Consider the following 5,363-nt stretch of genomic DNA (forward strand, 5'->3'; position numbering starts at 1 on the left):
TTTCATTCCTTTGACTTTCAGCCCATAAATTGCTTTATGAGTTAAGAGTGTTTCTTGTATACAGCATGTTGTTGGACTGGGTTTCCTAATCCACTGTGCCAGTGTATTTCTTTTAATTGGTGAATTGAGTCTACTTACATTGATGGCTATAATTGAGATGTATTGATTTATGATTGACATGTTATTATCTGTTGTTGTTTACTCCTTTTTCTGCTGTGTTTAGTTGTTTGCCCTATTTAGTGGGTTCCTTCTGTTCTCTTTCATGTAGTTCTGATCCTTTTGTTACCTCTCTAGAACATCTTTTAGTAGTCTGTGTAGTGTTGGCTTTGTTGTCATGGAATTCTTTAGTTGTTCTTTGTCATGAAAGTATTTTACTTCTCCATCAAACTTGAAAGAAAGTCTTTCAGAGTATAGGAGTCTGGGCTGGAATTTTTTTTCATAGAGGACTTGAAGTACTCTTCTCCATGCTCTTCTTGCCTTCATGGTTTCTGAAGAGAAGTGGTCCGTTATTCTGATGGGTTTTCCTTTAAATGTGATCTGCTTCTTTTCTCTAGCAGCTTTCAATATATTGTTCTTGTGCTGGATTGCTGGGATCTTGACTATTATATACCTGGGTGTGTTTTTAATTGGGTTGATGTTCTTTGGAGTTCTGTATGCTTCAGTTATCTGAATGTCTGATTGTTTTGCCATATTTGGGAATTTTTATGCTATTACTTCTGCCTATATTCTTATTATGTCATTTGTATTGACTCCTTTTTTCTCATTGATTCCTATTTTTCTCACATTTGTTGTCTTTGCATCATTTTGCAGGTGATGAATTATTATTTTTCCTGCATCCTAATTGTTTTTAAGAGATCTTTTCTTACCTTTTCACTAGCTGCAATGACATCTTCAAGATCTGAAACTCTATGTTCACTTTTTCTCAAAAGATTTTGCAAGTTTGTGTTGCTATTTTAAGTTCCTATATATCTCTTTGACTCTGCTTCCTTGACATTTCTTTCCTATATCGCTCATTCAAGAATTCCATTCTTTTTCTAATCTCCTCTATTTTGTACTAGTGTCTTCTTGAAAACCATTTATTAATTCTTACATTATAGTTGTCCTTTCTTTTTATGTTAGAGATCATTTCTGATCCAATTCCCTCTATATGTGTCTGCATTTGATTCTTTACTTCAGACACTATTAATTCAGAAATTTCGTAGGTTATTTCTAATGAGTTCCTCTATATCTTTCTTCAGTTATTTCTTTACTTTAGATGCTATTAATTCAGACATTTCTGCTGTGTGATTCCCAATTTCTCCTGTGCTATTGTCTTTTGCACTTGGTCTGACTAGGCTCAGTCAGAGCCTGAGAGTGCATTTTGCTCCTTCTCTTTGTCATTTTGTATAGCACTGTACTCTGAAGTTTGCAGTAGAGTTTTGGTGCAATTATAACCTTAGCACTTACTGAAATTTGGGTGCAGATCTATGAAGTTTGAATTCATCCCATTGTGCCTGACTTGAATCTGGTTGCCATGCTCAGCTTCTTCCTGCTGTAGCCCTTGCAAGTGAAAATGTTGTGCCCCCCTGGCAAGACGTTCTGCTCCTTAGCTGTGTGGTCCTGTCTGCTAGCCTCTCTGTATGGACTTCAGCTGCAGGATTTCAACCCAGGTCTATATTCCTGGCCTGGCCTGGGTCTGGTGTGCTCCAGAGAGCAGGACAGAAGACTCACTCACAAGTGAGCTTGGGCTGGGTCCGAATGAATACAGCTAGCAAAGTGGAGTGTGGAAAATTTTCCACACAGTTGTGGGCCCTGGGTTTGGGCTGGGTCTGGAGGGGTCCTGAGAGAGCAACAGAAGTTATCACTCACAGGCCTGGCCTGTGCTGGGTCTTGCAGTGTCTAGTGGGTACAGGGAACATGGAAGCTCTCCCACACTCAGGGATTTGGCTGGGTCTCGAAGCACTGATTTTGATCAGTTGTGTTTATTAATTTTCAACACATTCTCATTTATATTTTATGAAAAATAAAATAAAATTTCTTAACAAAATTATAAAACAATAAGAATAGTTCTATTACCAAGTATAATTCCTTATCTTTAAACAGTTACCCAGAGTATGAGACTTAGATGAAAAAGATTTTTACAAATAAAAAATTAACAGAGAATATCACAAAAGCTTCTTTTCAATGAACTAAGATAAATTTGTGATATAAATGAAACAAATTAGCACACATAAAATATTTTTGAAACCATTGAATGGCTAATTTTTGGAAACATTTGAGCTTCTCCCTAGATTGTATTCATTTATCTTCTATATTGTTCTTTATATGTATATATTGGCTTTTTCCTCATGTCTTGACAATGTGCACTACAGATTACCATCATTAGAAACTTTAGCCTGTATTTCCTGATTGTTGACACTTTTGCTTCAGAAATCCTATTACAGCAAGGCTTTAGACATCATACAGCATTTTATTTTACTAAGTTAGTTTGCTTCTTTTGAAATAGTTATTAGAACTGAACATCCAAAAATTGTACAGAGAAAACATTATTTCCTTTGTAGTATGTCACCTTGTGCTTGTAGTTCTACTTAAATCAAGGGAATAGTATGTTTTAAAAATAAATTTTAAATATTGCGAGGAATTTGAGTAATTATTTTCAATTCTGAGCCTATCAAAACTATCTTGGAGGCTATTTTCAGAGACCCTTGAAGTGGACGCTAATCTCCTAGGTGTTAGAGCACCCAGTAGAAAAAGAGAACAAGAGAAAGAGTGGGGTTGCAAAGGGATCTTGGATGACCAGTTGCTCACAGGGGACAGAAGACCCTGAGGTGGGCGGAAGGTTGACATTCACTGACTGGGGAGCACCAAATGACTAACAGTGTGGTGATGGTCTTATGCTGAGAAAGATCTTCTGTTGGTAATCACTCCAGATGACACAGGGCAGTGGTAATTTTCAACTAATGAGTATCTTTCCCTGGAGTGTGATGTACTATCGGATCATTAAAGGCCTCCTGCTCCCAGACTCAGTTCACAATTTGTGGCCCCCAACAGGCTGGAAAGTTTTTGAGTGGTGTTGCTTGGAGACACCTACTTACCAACTGAAAGACTATTTTGTGTTTTGGCCTCAGAATTGTGTCCAGTGCTTCCAAGGCAGGCATCTGTATTACCCACAATTCGCATTTCCAGGCAGGTTATTTTCATGGAAAAGAACTTACATTTTGTTTTGAATTAGGCCAGTTGATACAACCGTAGTTCAAAAATTCTGAGCAGCTTCTACACTGTCCTTTTGAAGGTGAGAAAGCCTAGTCTAAAGGTGGGAGGGGTCGTGTCCAGATTACCAGAGTAATGAACAGAAGTCCTAATGAAAATAGATTGCATGGGCTTACACAGTGTGGCCGGTGACATTAGCTAACGCTCGCTCTACTCTCTTTAACGGGGAAGCAGCGGACTACAAGAGACTGAAATGTATCTGCCTCTATTTCCGACAGACTCACGTTCAACTTTCGCTCGCAAAAAGCCAGGAAAATTTTATTAATCCTTTTTTTAAAAAAAGTTAATATAAAATTATAGAAAAAAAAAAAAAAAAAGGAACCTGAGCTTTGTAGCAACACAGCTGGAACAATCCTCAGCCGCAGCGGCGGGAGAAGAGATGTAATTTAGTTGATTTTCTGTGGTTGTTGGTTGTTCGCTAGTCTCACGGTGATGGAAGCTGCACATTTTTTCGAAGGCACCGAGAAGCTGCTGGAGGTTTGGTTCTCCCGTCAGCAACCCGACGCCAACCAGGGATCTGGGGATCGTCGCACTATCCCGAGATCTGAATGGGATATACTTTTGAAGGGTGTGCAATGTTCAATCATAAGTGTGACAGAAACTGACAAGCAGGAAGCTTATGTAGTCCGTGAGAGTAGCATGTTTGTCTCCAAGAGACGTTTCATTTTGAAGACATGCGGTACCACCCCCTTACTGAAAGCACTGGTTCCCCTGTTGAAGCTTGCTAGGGATTACAGTGGGTTTGATTCAAGTCAAAGCTTCTTTTATTCTCGGAAGAATTTCATGAAGCCTTCTCACCAAGGGTGCCCACACTGGAATTTCCAACATGAAATAGAGTTTTTTAATGCAATTTTCCCAAATGGAGCAGCATATTGTATGGGACGTATGAATTCTGACTGTTGGTACTTATGTACTCTGGATTTCCCAGAGAGTCCAGTAATCAGCCAACCAGATCAGACCCTGGAAATTCTGATGAGTGAGCTTGACCCAGGAGTTAAGGACCACTTCTACATGAAAGATGGTGTTACTGCAAAGGATGTCACTCATGAGAGTGGAATTCATGACCTGATACCAGGTTCTGTCATTGATGTCATGCTGTTCAATCCTTGTGGGTATTCAATGAATGGAATGAAATCAGATGGAACTTATTGGACTTTCACATAACTTCAGAACCAGAGTTTTCTTATGTTAGTTTTGAAACAAACTTAAGTCAGACCTCCTATGATGACCTAATCAGGAAAGTTGTGAAAGTCTTCAAGCCAGGAAAATTTGTGACCACCTTGTTTGTCAATCAGAGTTCTAAATGTCACACAGTGCTTTCTTCATCCCAGAAGATTGAAGGTTTTAAACGTCTTGATTGTCAGTGTGCTATGTTCAATGATTACAACTTTGTGTTTACCAGTTTTGCTAAGAAGCAGCAACAGCAGCTGAGTTGATTAAGAAAAATGAAGAAAAAATGCAAAAAGAGAACACACATAGAAGGTGGTGGCTGCTTTCTAGATGTTGATACCAGGGGCCATGCTTTCCATAACCACCACCTTGTAGTTGCAGAAAGCCCTAGATGTAATGGTAGTGTAATTATTTTGAAGTGCATGCATTATTATATCAAGGAGTTAGATATCTTGCATGAATGATCTCTTCTTTGTCTAGGTATTCTATGTCACTCTTGCTGTGAAATTGAAGTGCATGTAGAAAAAACCTTTTACTATGTGAAACTTTACAACACTTGTGAAAATAATTCAATTTGGTTTATGCACAGTGTAATATTTCTGCAGGTATCATCCAAAATTCCCCACAGACAAGGCTTTCGTCCTCATCAGGTGTTGGCCTCAGCCTAATAATCTGGGACTGTTCTATTATATTGCTGCCAGAATTTTACATCTAGTTACCTCCACTTTGTAGAACATATTCTCTACTAATAATATTGAAACCAATTTATACTTCATAAAAATGTTTTTGCAACAGAGAGTAAAGTTTTTCTTCCATGAGTCAAGTCATCCTAAGAAAATGATCCAGTTGTTCATTTTGTGTATTACTGTTTTAATAATTGTTCCCACATTTGGAGTCCTTCACTTCTTCCCTCACCATGGTGTCTTTCCCTTCCTCCAGGCCCC

General features: G+C 38.5%; 1 pseudogene; it reads left to right on the top strand.

Annotated features, from left to right (window-relative positions):
* Positions 1-3,660: 3,660 nt before the first annotated feature.
* Positions 3,661-4,793, top strand: LOC101569702 (annotated as a pseudogene).
* The last annotated feature ends 570 nt before the right edge of the window (positions 4,794-5,363 follow it).

Source organism: Octodon degus, unplaced genomic scaffold, assembly GCF_000260255.1.
Source record: "Octodon degus isolate 3935 unplaced genomic scaffold, OctDeg1.0 scaffold00186, whole genome shotgun sequence".
NCBI lineage: Eukaryota > Metazoa > Chordata > Mammalia > Rodentia > Octodontidae > Octodon > Octodon degus.